General features: G+C 41.9%; 1 protein-coding gene across 2 annotated transcripts in view; it reads right to left on the bottom strand.

Annotated features, from left to right (window-relative positions):
• FHDC1 (FH2 domain containing 1) overlaps window positions 1–6,969 on the bottom strand; it is a 52,238-nt gene extending 45,269 nt beyond the window's left edge. Inside the window, exon 1 of one of the 2 annotated variants that reach the window (XM_031943805.1) lies at window positions 6,580–6,969. The gene's annotated coding sequence lies outside the window, so the exon portion shown is untranslated. Of the gene's footprint in view, window positions 1–3,721; window positions 5,640–6,579 lie in introns of those variants that run through there. The other variant, XM_012552166.3, reaches the window with a different exon arrangement.
• Between the last annotated feature and the right edge of the window lie 11,186 nt (window positions 6,970–18,155).

Raw genomic sequence — 18,155 nt, 5'->3', positions numbered from 1 at the left:
AGTACTTTCTTCTACCAAGACAGATCAGATATTCTGTCACTTCAAGCCTTTAAGACTTTTTAAGTGACTTGCTGGTGTCACACAGCCACTGAATATCTAGGAAGAAACTAAATTCAGTTCTTCCCGAATCCTGAGACCTGCTCCCCATCCTCTACCCCAAGTGCCTTCATGTTTACAACTACAAAACAGGATTTGTCACCCACCCACCCCCACCCCCTGCCTCTAGATGCATACTAGATGTGTGCATCTGATATTTAAACTTGTCAGATCTTAGATTTATTTCTTCATATTAGATTTTCTATAGCACAAAACCCGAGTGCCTTCTTTTTCACAAGACCATCTGAAGATAAGGGGACAGCGAGGCTGAACTGGTAGGACACTATATTGTGGAGGATCTCAGAAGCATTAAAAGGGAAAAGGTTTGAGATTAATGGTATGATATAATCATGGCTACAATTAGCAAAGGACTAGCTAATCTCTAACTTGTCTAGTTAGGAAGTTCTCAATTTCCTCATCTTCAAGGAGTCCTCGTCAATCAGGACAGTCACTTATATCACAAATAGTGTACTACTAAGTGTCTATGAATATGTCTATGTCTATGTGTGTGTGTGTATACACATACATATATTATATATATATATATATACACTATTTTTCTTAGTGTATATATAGACAGCCTATAGTCCAACATCCCCTACCTCTATCCCCAAGCATCTTACAAATATTCAAAGCTAATTTCTTTACATGGACAAAACTGTTAATATTTCTACCAAGCTTACTTATAGGTCGCTTGAGATGTATCTGACTCTTTAATAAAGTGTTCTAAATTATCATTAAGATGATAGCTATGTTATTTTCATGGTTGGCACCCCTAAAGCAAATGACTCATTGTCAATTACAGTTTATGGTTATATTTGAACTCTTTTTTTCAAGAAAGCACAGGCAATTTTGGCATCATCTTTGTAATGTATTTAAAATTGTTTGGTAAAGAAATTATTCCATTCATTGTAGTTATCTCATCTATTCGATATATTCCAGGTGTATTCATTTGTAAAGTTTATTGCCCTTAACGATAGATAATGAAATTTAACACCCCTAAATCAAAAGTTCCTTTACTTTTGACTACTTGCACAACTCTGACATCAAAATACACATGCACATACCGTGAAAGAAGTCTGGAAAAGAACAAGAAGGAATACACAAAGAAATACAAGTATACACACATGCACAACTTCTAATACCCATGGCCAACCAATTGTTCAGTAAGGATTTATCCAGTGCAAATCCTATGAGTCTGTCACAAAGATTAAAACAGTTCCTACCCTCAAAGACCCAAAAGAATAAATAAAAGGTATCAGGTGGTTGGCAACATTCCTTGATTCCATACTTGGCAATGCATGATTTTTCTCCCAAAAGCATAAAAGAAATAATTTTTATAGCATTATACCTTGCATATATTCTTTTTCTCCCTGAGTCACACACATGAATCTCAGTAACTTCTCATGAATCTAGTTCCCCAGTAATGATTAACTAAAATATGAAGGCTACTTTATGGTGGTACTAATTTGCCGGAGAGTCATTAACTGGAGAACTGGATTTTGATTATACAAAACAGACTAAAGCACTCTTGACACTAGGAGAAATAACCTTCAAAAATCTCAGTCTGAAGTCAAAAGAACATCTGAAGATACGTAAAGACATGTAAACACTTTTCTAATTCCCGGAAAGCCTCTAACTAAACTCACTTTTCAAAGATTATAATATCTTTGAATACTTCAGGTACATACACATATCTCTATGGACGAGCCACACATCTGTAGTTCAATAGCTAAAGAATAGATTCTATGTAGACAGTGTATATCACCTATTTTTCTATGCTAAGAAATGCTCACCATGAAAATGGAATACACTGACAATTATATAGTTTAGAAAGCATGAGGCATGTCTTGAAGACACACTGAGATACTTGTTTATAACATCACCTCTATAGTTTAGGGACTTACAGCATAGAAGACTTTCAACAAGGTTGTCCATTATATTTACAGAGCAACTCCCAGAATAGGGTGAAGTTTCAGCCTATCACCGGTTGTCTTCTAAGGCAAGATGGTCATTTTTCTACTAATACCCTGAATATTATACCATTCAAACAGAAGCAGCTTCTAGGAGTGGCCCTTCATACTGTGATAAAAAATAATTCACATCTAAATGGGAAAGTTTGCACAGCACTTTCCTCACCACAACCCTGTGAGAAAGGTAATGTAAGTATCATTATCTCCATTTTATAGATAAAGAAACTGAGGCCCTGAGAAGCTCTGACTTGCCCACAGCTAATAAGTGTCTGAACAGGGAGGGATTCAACAGCAATCATGACTCCAAGCCCATGACTTCCCCTCTACAATGGTGCTCTTCAAGCAGAGTTCAAGTTAATAGCTCTCAGCTGTGCCAAATTTTATTTAGGGACTATTAAAAATACTTTTTACATAGATTCTGGTTAGATTGGGGGGAAAACAAAGAGCTTCAGAATAAAGACAACCAGAAGAGTTTAGGGAATATTAAACTTTACTTTCCAAAGAAAAAATGTTCTCCCATACTTATTAAGCCAATATCACACAATACTATCCTTTGGGCCAATATTGCTTTCTGAAGTTCTGCTATTAATATATAGGCTAGGAGAGAAGTTAGACATCATATAATGCTGCTCAGTTTAGTTCAAAGGCTTTTCTCCAAGAGGGTCGGTTTTGTTTGTGTCTGATAGGCTCAGCCTATCATGTATCTTCTGACAATAAAGATGACAGATCAAGAGCAAAGGCAAAATCTCTCAAAAAAGCCTTGTACCATCATTTCAAGAAATGAGTCACAGACTTGGAGGGTGTCAAAAAGGGTCAGCTCACACACCCTTTCCAAGATAAATGAAAAAAAGAACAAAATCTGGCCAGAAGAGGAAAGAAAGGAAAGATTCAATAAAATTCATGTGCATGAAAATAGTTTTTGATTTTTATAGAAAAGGGAGAAAGTGAAAGAAAAAAAACACACAAAAAAAACTTTTTGCTTCCATTCCATCCCAATTTATACAGAAAAAGACTCCACCCTCTCCTCTCCAACTTTTTAGAAAAGGAATGCCATTCACTAGGATAGCAACAGTTTCAAGAGGGCTGCCAATGTCCAAAGCTTCTTGGCTTATTTACAACAACCTGGACTGCTCCACTCAGCAAGGAAAGTCAATGTCTGTTCCTGGTCATCGCATTAAGTCTGTGTGTACAACGTAAACATTTTACAGATGCCTAATGCTTTGAGAGCAAGACAGAAGTAAAAGAGAAACGCCTTTATTTTGAATATCACAGTTCCAATTTCTCTTTCAAGTTTACAGAGCTGTCATAAAGCACACCGAGTGAAACTCTCGAGGATTTCCCAGAGAGGGAATCCCAAACCGACTATATGACAATAAAAAATGGTCCCCAAAGGAAAGACACTAGAGAGGTACTTGCTGAGCAAAACAGATGTTTTGCAAGAGAGGAAATCTAAATCAAAGGGGCAACCAAGAGTATTTCTTGGAGGCCACTCTGTAGAGACAGTAGCTTCCTAAGGTAATCCATGTTTACTAGCTATCTGGTCTCTCTCAAATAGCAAAGTCTCTTCCCCGCCTCCGATTCAAGTGCACATCAACTCCTGCACCCAAGAGTGGTTCTTTTAACATGCTACCTGCCCTCCCAAACTCACTCACCACCCCGGCACGGCAGCTTTTCCTAAGTCTGGAACTCAATAAAAGCGACACAAAGGAATCAATGAAGCGTCTCGTGGCCAATCCCAGAGGCAGCAGCGACAAACACCGGCGGCTCATTCAGATAAAAACCCCCACACAACTGGTGGGTGGGCACAAGCCCGGACCCATACGGAACTAGTGGGGCGCCACATAACCACGGGAAAGAGTTGGGCGCTCTGAATCCGGGGAAGAGGGAGGAACGAGATGCTTAGGAGGGAATCGGTGACCCAAACTGGACAGACCCTGCCTCCAAGAGCTGGGGGGCTGGGAGGACGCGGGCCACGGCGGCTGCTTGCCCTATGATGTCAACTTTCTCCACTTCCCTCCGAGGATGTTATCTTGGCAGAGCCGGATCGCTTCTCCGAGGCGTTAAGGTCTCACGTGGGAGGGGTGGCAGAGGGTGGGGGAGTCCTTGTTCCAGAGAGATAGAAACACACACACACTCACGCTTAGAGGAAGGCGCAGGGCCAATGTGGGGCGGCTATCAAGCCAGAAGCCACCAGCAACTCCGGTTTCCTGGGATCGCCTTCCAGTGAGCAGATGTTTCAAAAATTGGGGAGGGGAGGGGGAAGCACGATTTCTGTCGCGCTTTTATGCTTGGGAAGTGCTTTTTTTTCCCCCAACACCCCTAGTAAGGATGGGAGAGCAAAACCAGAAAAGACACCTCTCTCCACGCCTCTAACCCCGAAGCACAAGTGGGCGTACGAGCAGGCGGGAAGTCCGAATAAAAGCCGGGCGCCCCTCCGGCGAAAGCGCTTTCTCTCTTCCCTCCAGGTCTCCTGCCTTTTTACATTCAGCTCTCTTCTCTTACTAGTGGCAAGAGCCTCCCCAAGGCTCTCCCCTGTGTCTCCTGGGTCCCGGCGCGCTCGTGGAGAGGGGGGCAGGGCAGGAAGGAGAGCAGGGTAAGGTGAAGGATGGTCTCGCTCCTCCCCATCATAACCTCCCACCAAGGCCGCAGGGAAACTGCGCACTATGGAGGGAGGGGGGAGTGGCGTGGGGAAGGGGATAGGCTTCCTCGTTTCCACCTCACCTCCCAGTGCAACTAAGCCAGGTTTGCAGGTTAATTTCTCCCATCCCCAAGGGAGCCCACCATCTAGCTCTCCAGCTAGCGGAGAATGGGGAGAGGAGATACGGAGAAGGGGGCAACCTTAGCGCCAGGTGAGAGCAACAGCTCCTCCCCTCCCCCCCCCCACACCTCTGCAGCGAGCGCCACGTGAGGTGCAGTGGGGGCGTGAAGGTGACGGTGGAAAAAGTCTCAGTGTTTGTCTCTTTTTCTCTTTGGTGTGTGTGCGTGGGGGGAGGGCTGAAGGGTCCCTCACCACCTTCCCTAACAATGCACACTCGGGCTTTGCAGCTCTTAGGCTGCGCAGACCCCGCAGAGAGCTAAGCGCCGCGGCTACCCCGCCCCTCCCTCCTGAGCCCCCCTCCCCCGCCTCCCCTCGGATTACTCCGGGAGCACAGAGAAAGGCTCGTTCCATAGAGAGGAGCCGACACCATTTCCAGCATCCCCCGCCTCCCTTCGGATTAGTCCGGGAGCATTGAGAATGGCTCTTCCTTCCGAGAGGAGCAGACACCCCTTCTAGCATCCCTCACTAAGGGGCTCGCGGTGGGGTGGGGAGAGGAAGGAAGCCAGGGGACCAAAACCCGCGGGAAGCTTGCCACGGATGAATCAGGAGGAGGAATCAATAAAAAGCTTGTTCTCCAGCGCTGCTGGGTGGGTAGGAGTGGGTGGCGATTTAGTGCGCGTACACACACACCCTCTTCCCTACCCCCCCCCCCCCTTCTCCAAACCCAAACTTCTGCCAACGTAAGCTACTACTCCGGATCCTAACTCCGCGCCGCCCAATCAATCCAGAAAAGCGTGCGCTGCCTGATCGATATCCCAAGGACAGAGTTCCCGCGCCCCGCCTCCGCCTCCCGCACCCATTTACAGAATGGAAGTCGTCGGGGCTCTGCGGCGCTGGGAGCGTGGGGCTTGCAGCTCCAGGGAGAAGGCAGAGTCAAGTGGAAGTGCCGATTTCCGCGCAGAAAGTTGCACCGTGCGCTCGGAACAGCTCCCACCTCCCCCTCGGCCCCTTCCAACCCAAGTCTCCTGAACCGGCCAGGGAAGCAAGAGAGGACGGGGGTGGGGAGTAGCCGGGGTGCGGAAGAGAACGGGGACCCCAGGGTCTAAAGCCAAACGCGACGCAACTAATCTAAACCTGGTCTGTCAGCAGAATTAAAGGGTGTTCGGACTCGGGAAGAATTCGCGCTCGTTTGCTCTTTCCTTCCAGAAAAGGGAAGGAGAAAGGAGATGGGACTAGATCCCAATCCTGCAGATGAACGGTTGCTTTTTCCCCTGCCGCGTAACTATCACGGCTTTGGGAGAGAACTAAAGTGTGAAGAAAAGCTAAATGCTTCCTCGCAGCCACAGGGACTAAGAACCCCCGGGGGAGATCCGAGATCCAACTCCCGGTCTCAGACTCGGGAACAGCGGGAAGCGCCGTGGTAAACGCCGAAGTCGCAGAGCTGGCGGGGTGGGGGCAGGTCAAGTTAGAGCCAAAGACTCTTCTCCCTCCCACTGCCCACTCGGGCGGGGACGGAAGGACGGCCGGGACCCCGCCACCGCTTTTCAGGGCCGTTTCCCTTCTGTCTTGGCCGCAAACCAGCCCCAATCCCCGCCCGGAGCCGCGCTGCACTGCGCTGACCTGACCTGAGTTTGGCCCCTCCAGGGAGGCAGTGGGGTGTGAATTCCCAGGGTCGTTCCATTCCCAGGCCGGATTGGCCCCCTCCCCGCCTCCAGCCAGCACCGTCCCCGACCCGCCACCGGCCGTCCTTACCTCGCCGATGCTCCCTTCTCCACTGCGGCTACCCCCTCCGCAGCCAGCCAGCCAGCCAGCCGATCGGCCTCCCTCCTCCTTCCCCTTCCCCGGCGCCGATCGTAGGGCTTAGCGCCTCGCTACCTCCCACCGCCGAGGCCGGCTCTTCCCATGTCACTGCAGCTTCTCAGCAGAACGGGACCCGGCAGCCTAGGGGAGGAGAGAAAGGGGTGGGGGAGGGCGCAGGCGAGAGGCGGGGCTGCCAGCTTGCCTCCTTCCCTACTCCAGGTAGCAATACGCCTCCCCCTTTTCCCAAGTGAACAGTCGAAGGGCAACACGCCCTTTTTTTCCCCAAGGGTTTTTTCCTCCCGCACCTCCTCGCTTCCATCCTGCTGTGCGCCGCCCGCATCTTTACCTGGGAGGGTCTGCCTTGGGGATCTGGAAGACTCGGAAGAGAAGCTCAGGGACACAAAGGCTGGAGCAAAGTCCCCGCCACTGCCACTCTGCGCGCGCACGCTTGTGTGTGTGTCTGTGTGTGTGTGTGTGTGTTAGGGACACAGGCAGCAAAGTCCCCGCCACTGCCACTCTGCGTGTGTGCGTGTGTGTGTGTGTGTGTGTGTTAGGGACACAAGAAGCAAAATCTCTGCCCCTGTGTGTGTGTATTAGGGACACAGGCAGCAAAGTCCCCGCCACTGCCACTCGTGTGTGTGTGTGTGTGTGTGTGTGTGTGTGTGTGTGTTTGTGTGTGTGTGTGTATTAGGGACAAGTAGCAATCCCCTACCACCTGTGTGTATGTGTGAGGAAGACAGGCAGCCAAGTCCTTGCCATTGCCACTGTGTGTGTGTGTCTTTGTGTGCAGGCACAGAAAGCCACACTGTATGGGCACAAAGACAAAGGTGGGCAGCAGAAAAGTCACCTGGAAAGAAGCAATTACAGGCAAAAGTTGACCAGAGTACAGTAGCAAAGAGCGCTGGTCGAAGACTTGGGCAAATCCCTAAACTCCTCTGAATCCGTTTCCAATAAGAGGATTGGATCTGGCTTTTTGTGTGCACAATGTGCCAGTTACATACAGGCTTAAAAAAGACACTGGGTGAGAGAGACCTAGAAACAAAGACTAGTTATTAACAGAGACAAGGAAAGGTGTCTCCATGGAAGGAACAAAGGTGAGTTCCACCCTGTCACATCACACAAAGTATACAACTAGAGATACTGCAGCCCTTCAATCCTCCCCCTCCTCCAGACATCAACAAAAGTCAATCAAAGCCACTTAAAAAAGAAAAAATGTGTCCCCCTTTTCTCATCTCCTTAATCTTTATTTCATGCTAATGCACCAAAACCATGAGGAGGTCTAGCTTTATACGAAGCACAGTAGGGCATAGAGGACGAGGGAATTCTGTCCAAGACTTCTTAAACTGAGTTCATGAAATTGCACACACACATACACAAAATCCCACCTTTATCTTCACTAACCTTTCATTTCTTTTTTTTTCTTTCTTCCTTTCTTGAGGCAGTTGGGGTTAAGTGATCCCACAGCTAAGTAAGCATTAAGTAGCAAGGACTATATTTGAATCGAGATCCTCCTAACTCTATTCACTCAGTGCTCTATTCACTAAACCATCTAGTTTATTTTATAATTCATTCATTCATTGAGGAACCTGAGGCATAGAGTCCCCCAGCTAGTAGTCTGAGGCTGGATTTGAACATGAAGATGAGTTTTACTAACTCCAAGTCTCATTCTTTTGTCCACTGAACCATTTAGCTACCTTTGTCTGATACAGAGTACAGGCTTAATAAATGTTTATCATTTGATCAAATCCAACCAGACACTAAGACTTAGTTTCTCCATTTGTCTGAGGATGTCTACTCTTGTGAGTAGAAGGGCCAAGAATTGAACAAAGGTTCCTTAAATTCCAGTTCAATGTTCTTTCTATAAGATAACATAAAAAGAAAGTCCAATCTGAGTAGAAGCTCATCAGCATGTCCAGTTACTTCTAAATGTCTCCCCATTCCTTCCTCCAAATCAAGTGTGACCTCACTTTGGGGTGAAATGGACTGGAATTTGTCCTTTTTAAAAAAAAAAACAAAACAAAACACAATAACAAGAAGAATCTAGCCTCCCTCTGCCACTGTGTGTGAAATATTCTCCAGACATGAGGAAGAAATCACTCAGTCTCATATCCTTTATTACTGTGATTTCTGATATCACTTAATGATAATCAATTCCGTACAAATTGCCAATCTGATGTTGAGAAAGCGCAGGCTTACTGGAGAAACTCTCCATGAAGTCATTGCTACCTTTGACATTATCCTGGGATTCCAGATAAGTAATAAGGGCTTTTCCTTCCCCTGGTGGCATTTATTGCTGATATTTGTGTTTACAACAATCTTGAGTCTCTGGACTCCTTCGAACCAAGCCTCTAAAATTTTTTTTAAAGCAGGAGTTCTTAACTTGATGACATCCAGGACAAGGAGAAGTGATTAAAGTCCCAAATGTGGTGTCTGTGGAACATTCATATGTTATATATGGAGATATCTTCAAGACCAAAATATTAGTCAGGTTCCTCCTGGTCACATCCTTTATACCAGGGTTAGAAAAATTTTTATTTAATTATTTGCTGAGGGCCATCTGCATATTTATAACATTACTGGCGGGCCGTACAAAGTGATCAACTTAGAACTCAAGCAGGAAATGGCTGTTGCATCTAGCTTTCAACTCAACACAGCCATTGATTGATTGCCTTAGCAAATGATTTTGCTGGCTTTATATAACCCAGGGCCAAATATTCCTCTTTTCTCCTTCCTCTACATATATACCTAACTGTTAAATCTATCTATAATATGGAATTGTTTGCCTTCTCAATGAGGGGAATATGAGAGCTAGGGATGAAGGGAGGGAATTGGAACTCAAAGTTTTAAAAGCTAATGTTAAAAATTGTTTTTACATATAGTTGGGGGAAAATACTAAATAAATTTAATTTAAAATCTATCTATGCTAATTGCCTCTTCCTCTACATCCTCTGAATTCTGAATTTCTTCCCCATCAAATCTGGTTCTGAGAAAAAAAATCCAACCTCTTTTTTTTCTTTTGCCTAATATCATTTTCTTTGACAGCCCTTGCAGCAGTTGATACTACTGTGTACTCCTTCCACTCCTCCCTCTTTAAACCCTTCTCTTTTTCATACTTCCTTCTTATCTTCTTGCTTTTTTCTTTTTCTCACAAGCTGTGGTCCTTTTTCACAGCTTCTGCTATCATTTTTATGGTGATGACTTACGTCTTGACTTCTCGGTAGAGCTCCAGTTCAAGTGGAGGCATCCATCTGCCCACAGAATATCTTCACTTGAATATCCCTGCCCCCAGTCTTTCTTGTTTAGAATCTTACATAATAATAGATTAATCTTCCTAAAATATTGCTTTCAACGCTATACACCTCCTCAAATCCTCCAGTAGCTTCTGATCCTTATAGGATAGGATATTCCATAACCTGATATTCAAAGGCATCAGGCCATATTGTACCTTTCTTAGTTCCTTCTCATCTCCTTCTGCAAACCCTACATTCAAGTTAAGGTCTCTCTAATTATTGTCCCCTAAACACATAGTACTTGCAAGATCATAGATTTTAGAACTAAAAGGAATCTTGAAAAAACCTTTGAGACAGACGGAAGTTCAACCCAAAGTCATGCAGGTATTAAGAAGCAAAGACAAGATGAAAATCTGCTCTTTTAACTCCACATATAAGCTTCTCCCTTATATTACATTGCCACTGCCACCTCCTCTTCTTCCACCTACTAAATTTCATGGTCTCTGAATATGAAAAGAGGGAAAACTGGACCAAAATGGGTATTCCTAGGAAGGGAACTGATTAAGAATCTTCCCTCTACAAGATTAAGAACCACTGTTAAATCCAAGATAGCTGGGATATTATAACTTTTCCTTCTTCACTAAGGAGCCCAGTTCAGTTTGGATCCAGGCATGCAGGGATTTAATTTAATCGAAAGAGTACCTGAACTCCAATGAGAGAGAGTCAGGTTTTTTTGGTTTCCTTGGCTCTTGGAACATCTTCCCTTTCCTAGAACTTGGAACATCTTTCCCTCCTCCTAGGGGAAATTACTTAATACTTAGCTTGGAGTCACTTCGATCACCTCCTGGGTAGATTAGGAAGATATCGAATGTAAAATGTAAATCAGATTTGGGACAGTTATTTATTTCTTCTACACAAAAGCAATGCTAAACACAAAATTCTCTCACAGTTTCAAATTGGCAAAGAGCAAAAACACAACTACTGTTATATTCTCCTGAGAGGTTGATAGTTAAAAAAAAAAAATCAAGATTATGCTTTTAGAAGGATGTTAAATAGTCCTACATTTCATTTTTGCTCTGCACAGACTAGTTTCTTCCATATCCCTGACTTTTGGCAAACCAGACAAGAAGTTAGATTTCTTTGGCCTATGAGTTAACTCCTGGAGGTTCTGCAGTGGTAGCAGAGAAGCTGAATGGAGGCGCAAGACCACGCTTCTTGAACTCACAATGTTGTCCCAAGGCTAAAAACATCTATTTCAAGATGAACACTGAGTCATCTATGATCAAGCAAAGAATATGGAGAAGAGGAAACAGAAAGTCTAAGACTTAGGCTTAGGCTCAATTAGCATTTCTATGAGAGCTGAGGAAAGGAGACTTTCTTCTCCTACTTTTATGGGAAGCTCATGAAGGGAAAGCTATCTGTCAAAATGAAGAATTCAAAAAAAAGAAAGCAAGCCAGAGCTGTCCTTCCTTTCTAAACTGATACAGACCCTCCCTTGTCCCTCTCATGGGGCTAAGAAACTAATGAAATGATTACTTTGTCATCCCAAAGCACCTGGTCCTTCAGAACCAGTTTGAAGAAGCTGGCCATGCAGCTCTGCACATTTTCCATGGGATGCCAACCCTCATGATCCAAGAGGAGACTTCCTGAACTCCTCCTTGCCTCCTACTCAGAGAGAAGTAAGAGTTTCCTGAGTAATGTTATGAAGTGGAATAAAGGCTTTCCTGAACCCAATAACTGCATTTATTATCTTCAGTGCTTGTATGGGAACTGGGGTCTCCTTTTCAAATATATCTGTGAATACATTCAGAGATTTCTCAGAGTAAATTATAAGTGGGTCACAATGAGCCAAAGGTCATAATTTAGAACTGACCTAGTATTGGATAAATAAAGTTCAAGTAAACTGAGTGTCAGAGGCTAGACTCATGGATTATACTAATAATTCATTCTTAACTTGGTACTTTTGTTCGTGCTGTTCATAGAATCACACTGTATCAGGGCTGGATGGGATTCTTTGTTGCTTTTCAGTCATTTTTCAGTCTTATCTGACACTTTGTGACCCTATCTGGAGTTTTCTTGGCAGAGATACTTGAATAGTTTGCTTTTTCTTTCTCTAGCTCATTTCACAGGTGAGGAAACTGTTTAACTCAGAGTCACAGCTAGTAAGTGTCTGAAGCAGAATTTGAACTCAGGAAGATGAGTCTTCTTGACTCTAAGTTCAGTATTCTATCTGCTTTGACACCTACCTGCACCAGGGACTTTAGAGATGATTTAATCTAAACCTCTTATTTTACATAGGAGGAAACAGGTCCAGAGCGTGAAATAATTGACTGGTTCATGGTCTCATAAGCTACAAATAGTAGAGTTGGGTTATGGACAAGGTAAATTGTTTTTATGTCCTTTGTAGGGGAAAATTTATATATGACACCCTTTTAAATTTAATTTGCATTATTAATATTTTCTTAAATCTATACAGTCAGCAAAACAAGAAATAAAACTGATTTGTATCACTTGCCGATTTTTAGGATACAAATGCTTATGTTGAAAATTGAATATTCAGCTCTTCTCATTTGAACCCAGGTCAATATGACTTGCTTAAGCTCGTATAGCAAGTTGGTGAATTAAGACACTCATTCCAAACGCAGAAATTATATAATTATATAATATCCCTTTTCCATTTCACAGAACTGCCTACCATGCTCCTATCTGTTCATCCAAATTTTACCCATATTTGGAGGACAGAGTATGTTCCTCCTCTCTCTGGGACAAGGCCTCAACCACATCAGCTTGTCCATACTGATCTCTCCCTCCTTTTCACTCTGATAGCATTTTTGTCTGTACCACTCATTTTGGCCCTTGTTCATTTTGGCATTTATACACACATGAGATAGTTGAGGAACAATGCAAGGCTGGATGGCTTGCTTCCTCAATTAGATTTTCCAAGACAGCAGAGATGGAATCTTGGAGTTATCCTGTATTGCACTAAACTGTATTTTGTACTGAAAAATAGTCTCTTTAAAGTTCCTGTTTAAAACTTGAGAAGAGTGATAATCAGATGCATTCCCCATATACAGCCACTTCTATTCTTAGCTGGCTCTGGGATCTCATCCATGTGGGCACTCCCTTCGGTGATGTAGACCGAGACTCATCCCGTGCAACTCTTGTCCATGTCCGCCCATAAATTCACCAAAGAGGAGAGGGAAGGAAGTGTTTCCCCATTGTCCAGGGACTCTTAAGCTGAGGTCTATAAATTAAATTTTATACCTACATATGTATATATACACACATATATACATATACACACATATATACATTTTTAATATATACACACACACATATATACACACAGATGCACATATATACATTATATATATATGCACCCAATACACACACATATATATGCACACACACAAATGCACATATACATATATTTTATATATATATATATATATATATATATACATACACTCATATATATATAACATACAAATGTATAAATATACACATTATAAACACATATTATATATATCCCCACTATATATTATATACATATACACATCACATAAAAATTCACAAATGTACACATATTCATATTATATACACACATGTTATACCTACATATATACATATATACATTATAAATACACACATAAACTTATATGCACATATACATAAATACATTGTATATAAACACATTATATACACATGTGTGTGTTTATACATATATACATTATACACATTTTAAACATATATTATAATATATAATAAATATGTAATAAAAATATAAATATATTTGAGCAGAATTGGTTTCCTTTATAATCCCATGTGCCTGCACCTCTATTCACTGCTGGATGATTCTTGCACCAGCCTTTACCTGCCTTCCAGAACACCCTACTCTCTCTCATCTACTGCTCATCCCACGGGATCCTGGCTTTTGACCCAACAAAGCCTCTCCTTCCATCCCTCTTGCCTTATCTGTGGTGTGATGGATTAAGCCCTAGATTTAGAATCAGGAGAACAGGGTTTCCACCCTGCCAGAACTGGCTGTGTAGCTTCTTAGAGATAGAGTTTCCTCATTTATAAAGTAAGAATAATCACATCTGCTGTTTCTGGCTTTGCTGTGGATCAAACTAGTCTCCAAGGTCTTATTACCTCGATCCTGACCCATCTCACTGGCCACCAACGTCGGCACTGATATGTCAGCAAGCTCTCTTTGAAAGATGTTTCTCTTCCTCCATCTGCCTATTGATTCTAATTCCTTCCTATTCATTTGAAGCTATGACCCCAGTGACTAAATTGTGCATAGTCTTTAACCTAGTAACACTATTACTAAGTCTAAAATCCAAAGATTTTTGTTTTTAAAGAGGAAACATCCTATATGCACGAAAATTTATAGCATTATTTTTTGTTGTGGAAAAGAAATGGAAATAAAGAAATTGTGCTTTAATGGGGGAGTAGCTAGAAACAAATCATGCTAAGTGAACATAATGGAATACTATTATACTGTAAGAAACAAACAAACATTTCCAGAAAAACCCAGGAAGGCTTTGAGGAAAATTCAGAGAGAAGTGAAGATGCAGAAGAGAAGAGATGCAGAACAATTTAATTATAACAGCATTGCAAAAGGAAAGGATTTTGAAAAACTTAAGAACTCTGATCAACACAATAACTAATTACAGTTCCAGTGGGCCAGTGATAATATATGCTATCTATCTACCTCCACAGAGAAGTGATAGATTAAATATGTAGAATGAGACACTCTTTTTTAGACATGGGGATGTGTAAATTTGTTTTGCTTCCCTGGACAAGGATTGGGTCTTTTTATTTGGCAAGGGAAGGGGAGAAGGTGTGAAGGAGAAGAAAAAAATACTTGTTAATTGAAAAACAAATTTGTAAATCTTTCTTGTTCTACTCCATAACATTTCTTTATTTCTCGTGCCCAAGTTTCATGGTTTGACGGTTTCTAAACAAATGCTGTTGCCTCTCTCTCCACAGTCTTTCATTTCTCTTATAACAAGCATTTTCCTTTCAAATTTGCCTATAAAAATAACTTAAGCAAAGGCTTCCATCAAAGTGAAATAAATCAAGCTCTGTGTATGTGGAACTTACCATCCTTTATAAATGATAATCCTTATTTTTAAGAATATTCTGTCAGCCTTGAAATAATGTTATCAACATGTCTGAAATTTGCTTGAGGGATGAAGCTCAACCCATGACCTGACTTCCCACTGTTCCCTGGCCCTCTGGGAGCCATGTTGGATGCATTAAAATAGATGCCTGAGGCGCAAGGTTGCTGTACTAACCTGATTTTGAAATCAGTTTCATTAACATCCTTTCAGCCCTTTTGCTTCTACATACAGTGATTTATATTGCCTTAAGTATTTCTCCTTTCAAACCCTCTAACTAATGAGAGGGTCAGTGGACATCTTTGTACTACAAAATAGAAAATGGGTGATGGGTGAGGAGGGAGGACATTTGTGTCCCAAATTTCTATAACAAACCAAACTTCGAGGTTTCCACAAAATTGTTGTGTTATTGTGGAAAAAAATGTCTCTGTTCTCAAGATCTTTCATTAGATTACAGGGGTAAGAGAGGCACTTACACAGAAAAGCATAACCAGAGCACATTCAGGATAAATACAAAGTAATTTAAGGGTGGGGAGAACACTAAAAATTGAAGATGGCAGTCAAGGCCTTCTTTAGGATCATTCCTCTTAACTTTTCAAATAAGGAACTGATGCCTGGGATGTTGAGGGACTGTCTCAAGATGATAAAATCGTAAATGTCAAATTCAAGATTTAAATCCTGGTTGGGGAAGGGGGGAGGAATGGGAGGAAGGGAGGGAGGGAGATAGAGAGACACAGACCAGACAGAGAAAGAGAGACAAAGAGGAGGAGAGAGGAGAGAGGGGATCCAGGAAGGAGAGAGAAAGAGACAGGAGGAGAGGGAAGGAGAGGGAAAGAAGGGGAAAGGAAGAGAAAAAGGGACAGGGAGTGGAAGAGAAGAGGGGAGAAGAATAATGACTTTAATGGGCCACACCTTAATTTGTAGTCTCTCCCCAATCCAATTTATCTTTCATTTAGCTACCAGAGTGATTTTCCTAAATACAAGACCTCCTACTCAATAAACTCCAGTGGCTCCCTATTGCCTCCAAAATCAAATAGAAAATCTTCTTGTTATTCAAAGTCCTTCATAACCCAGTCCCTTTCTACTTTTCCAGCTTTCTTAAACTTTATTCACTAAAATGGATTCTTTGATCCAATGGCTTCCTCTCTTCCCCCAAAAAAGATCATCTCTATGCTTCTGGGCATTTTCTCTGACAGTTCTCAATGCCTGGAATAATCTCTCCTCTTTAACTCTGCCTTTTTATCTTCCAGCTTTAAATTCCAGCTGAAATCCCATCTTCTATTGGAAGCCTTTTTTAACTCCTCCTAATTGCAATGACTTTTCTCAGTTAATTATCTCCCATTTTATTCCATATATAGGTTGTTTGTATATATTTACCTGTTGTCTTTCCATTTGATTGTAAAAATCTTTGAAATCTTTTGCCTTTTAAAAGAAAGAAAGGAAGGAAGGAAGGAAGGAAGAAATTAAGAAAGAAAGAGAGGAGGGAGACAGGAAGGAAGAAGGAAGCAAGGAAAGAAAGAAAGAAGGAAGGAACAAAGGAAGAAATGAAGGAATGAAGGAAGAAAGAAACATAAAAAAATTAAAGATAAAACCATGGAGTAAATATGTGTAGCCCAGTAGAGAAAATTCATATGGGTTGTGTCCAAAAATGTATGTCTCATTTTCCATATTGAGTCTATCGCCTCTTTTTTAGGAGGTGGGTGGTCCATTTAATTTTCAGTCCTCTGGATTTTTGTTTTATTATTACATTGATCAAAGCTCTAAAGTATCTTTCACAGCTGTTTCTCTTTGTAATGTTGGAAATCGGTTTATTTCCAGTCATCTCACTTTGCAGTAGTGAGCTTTCTTCGAAATCACCTCTGAAACTGTCCCTTTCATTTCTTGTGGCACAATAATATTCCATTACATTCATATGCTATAATTTGTTTAGCCACTCCCCAGTAGGTGGGCACCCCCCTTTCGTTTCCAGCTTTGAGCTACTGTGACATGAGCTGCTGCAAATATTTTTGGTCTTTTGTGGATCCTTTCCCTTATTCTCTGAACTCTTTAGGGACATAGAATTAGTTAACTTGGTATTTCTCTAAAAACTAAACAATATAAAAACCTCTGTGTCTTCTCCCCTCAACATATGGAAGCACTCCCAGTTCAAGGCTGCCACAATGTACCTTATCTACCTTCTTCTGAGACAAGGGTTGGGGGGAACTGGAAAGAGGGTGAGATGTAAACTAGCTTTCTCAAATCCCAGAAGCCTCTACGTTGTTAATGCCCTTCTCAAGAAATTGCTGCTTTGGTTTTGTTTTAGTTTTATTTATTTACTTATTTATTTGCATAGATGCTTAAGTCCCACCCCACCCCTCCTTATCCCTACTCCAGAGTAAAATGTAAGCTTCTTAAAGACAGAGGTTTTGGTATCCACGTGGCATATTTAATGGACATTCAATAATGATTCTTAAATAGAATGGAACAATATTGATGAGGAGGGTTGAGATTATTTCATGACTAAAATAGTAAGTAGGTAGTAAACAAGTTTTGGCTCTAGGCAAAAAAGAATTATTCCAGTTGTCAGTTTAAATTCACTTTACAAGTGGTGCCCTCAGGCAGAAAGGACCTCCCCACCAAAATATTTACCCTCATAATTACTATACGTTAGAATCCTCTCTGCCTGGAGGTTGTGGTGGAGGTGGTGGGGGAGGAGAGAAAAAGAGTGAATAAAAACAAAAGAAGGAATAAACCTGGGATTTTCTCTAGCTCTGTATCAAACCTTCATGATTTTGTTCTTTAATCTTAACTGATTCGAATCTTGTTGTTTTTTTTTTCTTCAAATTGCATGTTCAGCCTATATTGGATTATTTACTGTTGGGGGAAGGGGGGATGGGAGGGAGAAAAATTTGGAACACAAGGTTTTGCAATCGTGAATGTTGAAAACTATGTATGTATTTTGAAAATAAAGGCTATTATTAGAAAATTTTTAAAAACTCTTTCTTCAATTTGGTATTTTCACACATAGTTCCTATAAAGACCATTTCCAGATACTCCTCCTATGTAAGAACCATTTATTTGGCATCCAGTAGCATATCAAGGGAGGTGTCGATTTCAAGATTTGGGGCAGATACTTGGAAAAAGCAAATGGCTTTACATATAGATCCATCTTAAGTTTCCTTATAATTTGGCT

This window comes from Sarcophilus harrisii, chromosome 6 (assembly GCF_902635505.1).
Source record: "Sarcophilus harrisii chromosome 6, mSarHar1.11, whole genome shotgun sequence".
In the NCBI taxonomy this organism is placed as follows: domain Eukaryota; kingdom Metazoa; phylum Chordata; class Mammalia; order Dasyuromorphia; family Dasyuridae; genus Sarcophilus; species Sarcophilus harrisii.
The sequence above is the reverse complement of the archived record's forward strand: the minus strand, read 5'-3'. Positions and strand labels throughout refer to the sequence as shown.